General features: G+C 37.3%; 1 protein-coding gene across 14 annotated transcripts in view; it reads left to right on the top strand.

The window, feature by feature from the left end:
* Nucleotides 1–12,428, top strand: part of CHRM3 (cholinergic receptor muscarinic 3) — a 287,105-nt gene that overhangs the window by 251,438 nt on the left and 23,239 nt on the right. The window contains exon 1 of one of the 14 annotated variants that reach the window (XM_080585120.1): nt 7,400–7,422. The exons of the other annotated variants lie outside the window; for them this stretch is intronic. The gene's annotated coding sequence lies outside the window, so the exon portion shown is untranslated. Of the gene's footprint in view, nt 1–7,399; nt 7,423–12,428 lie in introns of those variants that run through there. 14 annotated transcript variants of the gene reach the window in all.

Below are 12,428 nucleotides of genomic sequence, written 5' to 3'. Positions count from 1 at the left end.
ACAGTGATTAGTTGATTTATTTGGAAATTCCTTCATATTTTAGATGAAAAGAAGTAGCTGCCTAATTCTAAAAGAAAGAAGAACCTTGTTCCCGTCCAGTTCTAATATGCACTTACTAGACCATAAAGTGATCTGCATTTGCTTGCATTTCACTTCTGTCAATTAAAGTTAAGTGGACATTATATTGAAAATTGCTTAATGGAAAAATCTGCCTTTAAGTAACCTTCTAATAGGGAAATTATTTTTATAGATTCACCAGATTTGCAATGAAGACATTCCTATTTTATATCAATGCAGATTTTTTGCAATAACAGCTACAAGTGAAAATTATGATATAAATGTTAATCAGACTGGGTGATAGTTGAGTCCTTGATGCAGCCAAGAAGATGAATATGTGCAGTAAAGGGAAATCCACACAGGTTCTCCAGTTACTGCTAAAATGAGGCATCCCAGAGGCCAACCCTGTGTGCGTGCATATCACTTATCCCCATATGGTTTTTTAGCAGCACTGATTTTCTCTCTGCCAGTATCTTGAGATTATGTCTGGTGCTTGCTGCCTCTGACTAGAGGCAAGGCACTCTGAGAAGTGCAATCAGCTGAGATTCAGTCACCCAGACTCATGGCTTCCGGGTTTAATCTGGTTTTCTGGTTGGCTTCATTTCTGCCAATAAGTTTCAATGAATGAATGAAGAATTCTATCAAATATCACTGATACTCTCAAGTGAACTCTGACCTGCTGTGTTGTGAGGGCCGTTACTAGGAAGATAACTTCTGGTATTTTCTGCACAGCATCCTGACCCGGCAGTGTACCTGGACACATTGTGGCCAGCTGAAAGCACAGTGGAGTCAGTGTTTGGGAGCTTCTTTGTACTTTACAAAGTAAGAGGGGTGAGAGTCTTTGTAACTGTGTTAAATTACTCAACTGGGAAAAATAAAAATTAAAAAAAAAAAAATGAAGTAGAAATTGCAAAGTGTGTTGAAATAAACTCAATGTGAGATCTTGAACATTGGAATTAAGGGCAATATTTCCAATTATGTCAGTACTTATTGTTTCCCAACTCTCACATTTTTATAGGTAGAGTACATGTTTTGATTTCTAGTTCTCAGATTTTTTTTTGATTTTTTTTTTATTTTTTGTATTTAAGAAATGAAATACAAGGATTGTTGGGTTTAAAGACTTCAGTGAGAAATTAATTCATCTAGGTCCTAAAATTTGTAAATTATTTCAAATAGCAAAAAGCCATGTGGTTTATTATTCCTTTTGAATAAGGTCATGGGAATGGAACAGCAATGGGACAACAGAAACTTATTTCTGCTGACACTTTGCATTTCAGAAATTGTTTCCTACACTACACTGATGAACTTTTTTTTTTTTTTTCCCCTTGTCTGATACAATTTACATCTACCTTGGCAGCAAGTCACTTCCTCCTGTGAGTAAATGAGTGCTAGAGTGATAAAGGACAGATGAAAGGGCAGAAATGCAGAAGTGCCATCAAACCCCTCAACTTTGCATTTTAATATTCTGCAGCTGCAGATAAGGAATGTTTCCCTTGCATTTGAAAGCACAGACAGTGTGTGAGTATTAGTAGGTTTACATGAATCCTAAAGGCTTGCAGCTTATTTGTATTCTCTAATAAACTGGAGCTTGGAGGATACCGACTGTATGGATACATTTTCAGCCAGAAACATTCTCAGTTAGGAATAAAGATTATGGAGAGGGATTGATGGGGAAGCAGAGACACTTGGAAAAGTAAGCTCAGATCAGAACAGGCTATAAAGACATTTATGCACTATTCTCCATTTCAAAAGCTAAGGTAAATATTAATACATAGCAGAGTGACTGTAGTTCAGAACTGTCCCTCAGGGATACATTTTGCCTCTTGGAAGTCTTGCCAGTTCTCTGGCAACACTTAATACTGTTAAGTATCAATACCTAGGTTAACATTACCTTCTTCAAGATTAGGCTTTGAATTTCCTATATGAATTCATAATTTATCTCTAATCTCAGTAGAAGTGTACCTGAATCTCTGAAACCAGGATAGGTTTGATGACTAAGGGTAGGATTTTTGAAGAAAAAAAAAGCAACCTACAGATTGTGGATCCTAAACGCCTGTTCAAAGTCAGTAGGTACATTTCAGTGACGGGTAGGTACCCCAGTGCTTTCTTTTTCACTAATGATTAAATTAGAAAATTTATTTTTGGCACACAGTATTGAAAATGACACGGAAATCCAGCACCATTTTGGTAATGAATTCACAATAAGGCAAAAAATACAGAAAAGCCTTCTCTGTGCTATACTCACGATAGAGTGATTGAGTAAAATCCTTCATACTCAGTGGTGTAGGTACAAAGTAAATAATAAGTGTTCTCAGATGCCATTATACCTGAGCTGATGCACCTAAGATTTTCCCCCACTGTGTGTATTTCCAACCCAGTATAATGGAGTTTGTCACTACTGGCTTTCCTATGCACAAGATAGCTAGTTCTGACCTGATGTAGGCCAAATGTACTTATGTACTTTTAAATAATGAAATAATGCGTATTTTAATGATGATAAATAATGTGTATTGCTGTTTTAAAACAGTTATATTGAGAGACCAGACAAATATTGTTCCTTATCTCACCTCTCAGAATTGCTAACATTGGTTTGATAAAAAATTCTAAATTTATATGTCTCCCCCAGACATTGTTTTGGCTTTGCAGTCCTAAGGAGCAGAAGTCCATTTGGCATAAGTAGTTTGCCTCTGAAAAGAGACAGCAACCAATGGTTATGGATTCAGCTTAGAGCAGGGCAAGGATGCTGAGCTGCCTCATCTCTGAAAACCCCTTAAACATGGCTTCCAGCTGTTTTGCTGTTGCACCAGCATGTCATTGTTCAGCCCCTCTGGTCAGAGTATGTTTCAGTGACAAGGGTTCTGCATTTTTATTCACAGCTGTCGTTCAATTTACTGCTACAAATTCAAATTAGTCTTCTTGTGTCACAAGGGAAATAATTATCCTCCTGTTAGTAGTGAACTTATCCTAATATGTCTTCTTTGAAAGCTCATAGTATTGAAACAATTTGGACAGAGTTAAGGTGGGAATATAACCAATATTGGAGAGAAGACAAGCCTTTGAGGCAGAGGCAGGTGGACACCCAGTTTATACAGTTTTTTTTATTTTACTTGGAGGTTCTTGTATTTTGTGCTTTTGAAAGTCTATTTATCATTTTTTAGAAAGAAATGTCAAGAGTTCTACAATGTGAAAAACTGCTTCCTTCCAGAGGGAGTGGGTATACACGGTGTTTTAACTGACCGTTGATGGGATATTTCTCATTGTCTTTAAAATCATGAGAGATTTATGGTATAGAAAGCTTTGATGGATACATGAAGACTATATGTCGACCAGATGGCCGTTCTGTTTCTTACCTGTTATCTGGGTGATAACCCAGGTACGTCTTCTGTGTGCTTGAAAACCAAGCAACTTTGAGCTTTGCTGTACTACCAAAGGATGCAAAATAGGGAATGCTTTCTGTGTTTTGTTTGTTTGTTTGTATGCTTGTGAACAGTGCACTGAAGTGCACTCAGGACACAGGATCCCTATAGCTAGAAGTATTACAAAAAATATCCTACTCTGCTATCATTAGAAACACTGCACATGAATATAAGAGCTCATGCACATTCTTGCATGGTTCAGTCTCATCTGTCTAAGTCATATATGCTGGCAAGAATCATACAGTGTAAGTATGTGTGACCTCATGAAGACCAAGGCCTTTCAACTATTAACACCATACTCACATGGTCACATTCATAATAATGTGGTTATGTGGCATGCACATCACTTCTGTACTGAGCGATGAAAATGACTAATTGTCACTAACATATGAATGTCATTTAAAGAGAAAAGATAAAGAAGCCAGTGAGGATGTAGACTCCAGTCTCTTATCATACTACAGCACAGGGCTGCTAGAGAACAAACCACCACCAGTTTCCTTCCACCTACCATTTCCCCTGTATTTCATGCCTATGCAGATAAATCCAAGCAGTACATCTTCCTCGCATGCAGAGGTTTATTAAAATATCGTACACTCGCTCCCTTTCAGTGACCACAGCCTCCCAAGTAACTCCCAGCACGGCCAGCACCAGAGCGGATCGGTTCACCACCGGTGGCTTGTATCACCAGGAGAATCAGTGTATCAGATATGCCACTGCTTATCTGTGCCAGTCTTCTGCGACGGCAATTCACTGATGTGAGGATAGGCCTGGGAACAAGTTGCTTTCCTTTTTCTCATCTGTCATTTTTAATGTCTTCTTGTTTTATTGAGTTTCCCCGCCCCGCTCTCTCTCATGAAGCACTACTGAATTGCAGAGGTCCCGTGCAATGACTGTTTCAGGAGCTGGCATGGTAGATTTGCTCGGATTCTTGTCCTGGTGGAGGTGTGTGCTGCTGCAGCTGAGTCACAGGAAGAAGGACTTGACCTAGAGGCATGAGCATTTCTCTGCTGTCACCTGGCCTCGGGTCACCAAGCTGAGTCCCTGGCTTTTTCCATTCTTCCTGCTCTTTTGGGAAACCCATTTCTCCTTTTAGTTTTGTTCTTCATGCTGCCGTACCAAGCATCTGCCACCAGATCTCAGTCTCAGCTGAAATGGTGTATATCTGAAGCAAATGGGTGAGGGATTTATTTGCTTATTTATTTATTTTATACAAGGTGTGGGTTTCCTGAAAGTCGGGGAGTCAGTGTGGCTTTTTCTTTCTCTTTGTTGAGGTCATCACTGGCACTTGTTGTCACACATGAAAATGAGATGTTGATTTGTTTATTACATATGCCAAAGCAATTCTGTGCACTCGTCTCAATCTGTAAATATCTAATATTATTAACAGTATGTTTGTCCATCCTTTCCTACTCTTTGAACTTTGTGCAATGACAAGCTAAAATCTTGCTTCTTTAGGATAGAGGCTTTTTTTTTTTTTTTTTAATTTTTATTCCTGAGAAGTGCTTAGAAAATATTAGTTTCACCTGCAAACTATTTCGGGATCCAGAATTTTATCCTGCTACTGACAGATCTATCTGGGAAAAGAAAGATTTGGAATTTGTAGCTGAAAATTATGGTGCTCATATTCAAATGCTGAGGAATCAATGTGAGCATCACGAAAGCAGTGATAGTAATGTAGCACTCAGTAGAGCAGGTGCCAAAGGAAGATTTTGTAGACTTGCTCTCAGGCATGGAATTGTCACATGCCACATTCAGTGCTATACATAGACTTTGGTAAAATGGGAAAAGGCTACTTAGTGACTCAGTATGTTTTGACATTTTAATTTTGGTAAAAATAATTATTTGTTCATGACTTCATGATCATACATTTTGTGTCAGATATATGTGGGAAGGAAAGTTCAACAGTTTCAAATCTGCTCTGTGAACAAGCAGCTCTCAGCAATTCTTTTTCATGGTCCATTTTGAATAATTCATCATCAAAGTTGCTTATTTCTCTAGAAGGGGACAACAAGTCCCAGCTATTCTTGACATCTTCACTCTGGTACACCTGGACTCCTCTCCTAACTATAGCTGTGGTTGCTAATAACCTTGCTCACTTACAGAGCAAGCCATGAGGGCTAATGTAGGAAGAGGGAGGACTGATGACAGAGAATTCCAGCTCCATTCCAGAAGAACAAGTGGAAATGTCCTTTTACCACAAGTGATTTTGTTGCTATGTTTAGATACAAGAATCCATGCCCCAAGAGGGATAGCGGCCTGCATGCTCTCCCTGCTTTCCATGCTGACTTCAGGTTCCCATAAGGACCTACCAGATAGCATCTGTCATCTTTTTACTGTGCTCTACCTATTCAATTCATTCCGTTCTTTCATTCCTTTCATTCATTTTCATTGCTTTCTTTCATTCCTTCCACTGTATTTAAAAATCTGTGTTTCTCTCATCCAGTTTTACCAGTTTCTTTTATCCAGTTTACTCTTGTTTGTACAGTGAAATTTCATGTAGGTCTCCAAGAGCTTTTAACACACAAGCATTCACAAGCACATGCACCCATTACCCTGGCCCTGGGGTACAAACCCTAGACACACCTCTTCCTCTTCAAAGGACGTCCCTTGGCCCACAAGGCAGGTTTCTAGGAGAGTACATTGACACTACAATACAAGGTTCTCTGTGAACACAGGGAACCAGCTCACAGGTTCTGCGAACAGGGAATAATGAACTTAAGACATCTCCAAGAGCTGTTGCTGAGGTCACTCAAGTGAACAAGAGGCAGAGTCTACCATGGCCCTTCTACATTAAGCCTTTTGACCTGCAAGAAATAGCAGGGTAGGGTACCGAGAGGAGCAAGTGAGGTTTCCATTCCACCAGCAGAAATCTGCAGTCCGTGTACTCATCTGGAGTCTGTCCACAGATCGCAGTAGGTACCTACCTAATTAAGATTTCTCAGTCCTAGGAGCTTTTACCCAAATGTATCACTATAGTACTGCCAAGATTAAAAGATATATATATATATATCCTCCTGAATAGCAGACAAATAGGAATTCTCTTCTCATCCTAAAAAAAAAAAAAAAAGATAAAAATAATTAAACAAATTAGTCAGATAGGCCCACAACAATCTGGAAATACCAGCTTGTTGGCAAACCAAAGCATCAAAATGGAGCAGCTGGATGATAAAAGGCAGATAAACGGAAGGAAATACTTAATACTCAATGAAGCATTAATACTTCTTTTTATTAGTCAATGGGACTCAGTGAAACCACATGCAGCAAGCATCCCTGTTCTAGGTTTAAACATTAAAAAGCCTCTGACCTTTCAGGGAAGGAGAGAAATTTTCTAGATGCAGATTTTCTTTTTACTGGCGTTTCACTTCCTTCCTGAAAGTTACATATTCCACCTGCCATCTCAGCAACCTTATCAAAGCTGGGAGAAATATCTTCTTTCTATTTTAGCTAGGACTCCTGTTTTTCAGCATGGATTGTTGTTTTTTAATTATCCTAGACTGTAATGAGTTTGCAAAACACAGGTTTTTTAGGCTTGAAAGGCCAAATACAGATAATCACTGGTCCAATTTACCTTCTTATTTTAGAAGCAAAACTCTGTTACTTAGATAGCAACCTTTTCACCAAATATAATTACATCTCCATGTGTCTTTCTATTTTCAACGTCAAAATGCATGAAACCTCAGAAACAGAAATGAGGAGAAAGTACAGAGTACCATGAGAATATTAGCTAGATACTGAGTACAAAACTTGTAGTGTAGTAGATGAATACATCATTGCTAAATTTAAAAATGGTCTTTTTTAGTCAATAGAATGAATTTTAACAGTTTAGAAACATGCAGATGTAAACCTGCAAAGATAATATTTCAAGATCATTCATTTTGCAGAATTGCCTATACAAAAGTTGAGGAATGCATGTGCACTACTAAGTACAACTTAGCAGTATCTTTTTAAGGTAAGGTTATATTATTTTAAAAATATGTGTAAGTCACTCTTCCTGTAGTGTGTAGAAACCCTATGACAGAATTAGGAATGAACTTGAGTTCTGCATTTAACTTACCTTAATTATTAGTCCTTCCTTTTTTCTCCTCAGCTTTGTGCCTCCTTTGCTACATACCTCCTACAACAATAAGGCAAGAAAGTGCTAAAGAAACCTGAGCTCTGCTGTGCAACTGTGATTAATTGCTGGGGCACATCCATTCTGCACACTGAGTAAAACCACAGCTTTTTGCATGCCTGTTCTTTATACTAAAACTGATTTTGCAAGACTGCAAAAAAAAAACTTTAAGCTCTCAGTATGTATATCAAGTAGGAAGAAAAGGCAGATATTAAACCAACAAATATATAGCAACCTAATGAAATTCTGGTAGGAGAGGACTCTGCTACAAGGGTTACCATCAGACAGTTATGTAGAGTGACTCAAGATACATTTCTCATTAGCATCTTCTCCCTCTCTGTCAGGACTATTTTCATTGGCGTGTCTCCATTTATCTTGCTTTGCAACTGGAAAAAAACAAACCACCAAAAAAAACTGCACACAAAGTGTAAAAAAAGATTATAGCATCGATAACATTATTTAATTACTGGTCTGTTTATGAATAACGAATAATTGTTTGCATTCATTGAAATCCACAGTGACTGCTACTGTTGGTTTCCCAGAGCCTAAAAATTCCTCGCAGCATGCATACAAGGGGTTGGAGTTTGGAATAGGCCATTTATTAAATTACAGAATTCCACCAGGACTTTCAGATGTGTCTATTTTAGGGGAAAAAAGTAAATAAGTTGGGCTACAGCACAAAACATAGTTCTTGGTAATTTGGTCACTGCTTTGGTTCAGACCAATATTTGGATTATATGCATTTCTTCTAGGTGTTGTCCCTATCAAGGAGTAGATATAATTTGATTAGTTATTATTTCCACATGTAAGACATATAGGCTTGATGAGATACCAGTTAAAATTTTATTGCAAAGTCCTGACTTTTGCTTTTGAATAACTGTTGTGCCACCTAGTGGGTATTAAACTACACTTTCAAATAAATGGAAAGATGGACTTAACATACACCAGTGAATAATAAAACAAAGTCGGTATTTATGCATATATTTGTACAGATTTCATTAGATGATAGATAGTAGATATTTCTTAGCAAATTTTTCCTGTATCTGTAGTTTGTTGTTTATTTGTTTTGTTTTCTTTCAGCTTTTTAAGTAAACCATCTGTCCTATGTGGGAGTGTTGGTTTTGCTATGGTAGATAGCAACAATATTTCAATCACCAAAGTGAATAACAATAAATTTCCCTTAATAAAGTGTTTCCTAGCATGGTTCAAGTCACTTTATTGCGCCTAATATAAAATTGCCAAACCGTCCATCATCAAGTTATATTAGGTGGTCAGCATTTTTACCACCTGGGTGCAGTGCCATGGCTACAGTATTAAATATACTGTTCATCAAAAGTACAATTTAGAGCCCTTCAGGATTCTCTCATTCTCAAGAGAACTTCAACCTTGAGTTAGTTAACGTGTTTAAATGATGGATATTAGAGATCTTTCATATAACAGGACCTGATACCAGGTAAACACTGACATTTGTACTGGAGGCTTTGAAAGCTCTTTAATAGACCTTGACGTAAACACCAGCTTTTTTATTATTATCTTCTCTAAATAAATAACAATAATTCATCTACTTTCAGCAGCATTTGACAAAAAATAAAAATAAATATCTGGTGTTCAGTTTGAATCTGACAGAAAATTAAATTACTTTCCCAAGAAAAAAACATAGTTTTTGAAAAGGCAAAAAATCAAAACTGTGGTTTGAGTTTTTATTTGTGTGTTTTCTTGTAGTTGTTGTTGGTTCGTTTGGTGTATTTATTTTCCCTCCTTGGAAAGTATTTCCAGAAAAAATACATATATTTTCAGTTTCCTGGTTTCAAGACTTGTCATCGTTTTGTCATTTCATTTTCCTCTTGCAGACAAATGAAATTGAGAGGTGTGTGTCAGGTGCCTTCTTTAAAGCTTGGTGTCCAGCTCCCTGTCTTCTTTGATACTTCAGAAAAAAAAAATAAATTGTTCTATTTTCCAGCTTTCTCTGATGGTGTATTGTGTCAGTGAGCAAACCGTAAAAGCAAAAATTTATTTGTTTTTCTTACATTATCATTTGATTACATTGTTTTAAAACAGTTTCCTTTAAGATAGTAAAGAGGTCCTCTGATGAGGTCTGTTATTCTTTTTATTTTTTTTAAAGGCTCCGTAAATATTCTTATTCACATTCAATATCGATTTTAAATGCATCCAAGAATTACTAAAAGTAGGGTTGGATTACGAATGCATTACTGTTTTTACTTGTTTCATTTCACAGAATCACAGAATCATCTAGGTTGGGAGAGACCTCCAAGATCACCTAGTCCAATCTCTGACCTAACATTAACAAGTCCTTCACTAAACCATATCACTAAGGGCTACATCTAAACGTCTTTTAAAGACCTCCAGGGATGGTGACTCAACCACCTCCCTGGGCAGCCCATTCCAATGCCTAACAACCCTTTCAGTAAAGAAGTTTTTCCTAAGATCCAACCTAATATCCATCCTAATATCCATCCATCTTAATATCCATCCATCCTAATATCCTATCTATCCTAATATCCAACCTATCTAACATTTAACATGTGATTTGTAACAAGCTCTAACTTCTTGATATTAATTTGCTCAAACATGATTATTGTTTTAGAGAAGAATGGTGTCTAGTAAAAGAAGAAAAATTCACTCAGAAGTCTTGAATTTTTTTCTCTCTATGTAGGCACATCTTTTTCCTTACTTAATTCAAGGTATTCTAGCCTTTAACACCATTTAGGAGAAATATATTGTTAAGGGTAAGAATTCCTACTACCTTATTTCACGCAATTAACATTTTAGTACGTGATACTTAAATATATTGTTGGGAGAGTTACTGGGGAATCCATAGATAGCCTTTCGTAAAGAGATAGCCAAGTACGTATCTATACATACTGCACAGTGAAATTTGAGATTATGACTTGCATTCAACATAACAGAGTAACAAAATATTAAAATATACTACATTAAAAATATATATATATAATAAATTATTGAAATGAAGTGGACAGGTTTTCACTCAAAGGAAAAAATATGCACCCCTAATGCATAAACAAGATAACTGATTAGCTGGTTTTCTCCTTTAATCTCAATCTAATTTCATGTTTAAATTCAACATAGTATGCAACCCTTCAGCCAAACCTTCCTGTCCCCAGATACCTGCAATGCATAGCATTAAAGTCAGTAGGTTGTTCAAGTGAGTTAAACTCTCAGTATTTGATTATAATTCTGACTAGGTTTCAGACCATATGCCTGTTTCCTCCAATATCAATTAGACAGATGGGGTGTAACTTTAATAAAACTCTCCAAAAGGGAAGCTGGCTGGAATTTAAATAATGTCCTCTCTTCATACAAATGCACTTCGTAGTTTTAGCCATTATAGCTGACAGTCAATATTTACTGTAATCTTAATTAAGCAAGACTTAATATGCTTTGGTTTTCAGTAAATCAAAAATTGTAGGCACATCCAAGCTCTGGCTTTTGAAGGTTTCACTTTCTTCTGTAGGAGTTGTTCAGACAATAACCACAAAGTGCATGTGCCTTAGAATGAAAAGTGCCATTCCTTGAGCAAATCTGCTGCTATTACCCTTGGTAAACCAGACATTACATCTCAGCCGTATCAGAACTGAGACTAGGAGCCCTAGTGAGTGAGATGGTTGCCCCTGAAATCATTTCATAGGATTTCAAGATAGGGTTATTTTGAGACTAAAAGTCATGGAGTGAGCAAGTGTTAAGTCATTGAAGCTAGCAAACAAGTAAATAATGAATAGCACAGATACACTTATCCAATAAATGTGGCTATCTGTTACAATCACTGTCCTCTTAACTACGCAGACTAGAATTTATGTTTGTTATATAAAACATATTCAGAAAAAAAAAAGCAGGAGAATTATACAGTTCATGTAACAAATCCAGTTGTTTGGAAGTGGAAGTCCTAAATGCAAGGAATCAGAAATACACATCTGGATTTTTGAAATGGCAGCAGATGCAATGTATGAGATTTTTTTTCTTTTCTGGTCCTAGCTGTAAAACATGACTTACACTTTCTTTCATAGCTCTGTAAATAATCAGATGTTTCCATTCTAATCAGTAGCCATTAAAACATACTCAAAGTTACATTTCTACTGTAATGTAAAAGCCCTCAGCGAGATGTTCATGTTACATGAAGTAGGGTGTTGGGAAGACCACATATTGCATAAGCAAAAGCAGTGTAAGCAACCAAGGCCCACAGTGGATTCTGCAAGGACAGCTGGGCAGTACAAAGGCCTCCCTGTCAAAGTGAATGGCATGGTGGATGCTCACCAAAAACTAATTGGCAAATTAAGGAACAAAAAAAGCTCTTTGCATGGCACTGCTTTAGATGCCGCATTTCCTGGCTGTGTTGGGTGGTGTTTCTGGTGCTCCCAGTGTGGCATGCCCATGCATCCCAGCTGGAAAACTGGAGTTGCTCTGGACGGATGCTCCCTTCTGCTGACTGCAGGACAGCAAAGGAGATGGGCCAGGTAACTCAGTGCTTTGCATTGGGTTCTGTAAATGCTCCCCAAAATCATGAAAATAAAATGTATCGTAGAACCATAGAACAGCCCAGGCTGGAAGGGACCTACAAAGATCATCAGGTCCAACATTTCACAGGAAAAGAGAGCCTAGATGAGATTATCTCGTACCTTGTCTGATCGCATCTTGAAAACCTCCAGTGACTGGGATTCTACCACATCCCTGGGAATGTTTCCTCATAGAGAATGAGTCTAGCTTGCTCATTGCTAGGCTTCACATACTAACAGCAGCAACGTAATAAGCAAATAATAAGTAAATTGAATTCAAGAATCACAAAAGTGATTTTAAAGCTGTGACTTATT

The sequence above is a fragment of the Anser brachyrhynchus genome, assembly GCF_964034855.1.
Source record: "Anser brachyrhynchus genome assembly, chromosome: 3".
NCBI lineage: Eukaryota > Metazoa > Chordata > Aves > Anseriformes > Anatidae > Anser > Anser brachyrhynchus.
This window is presented reverse-complemented; position numbering and strand designations above follow the sequence as displayed.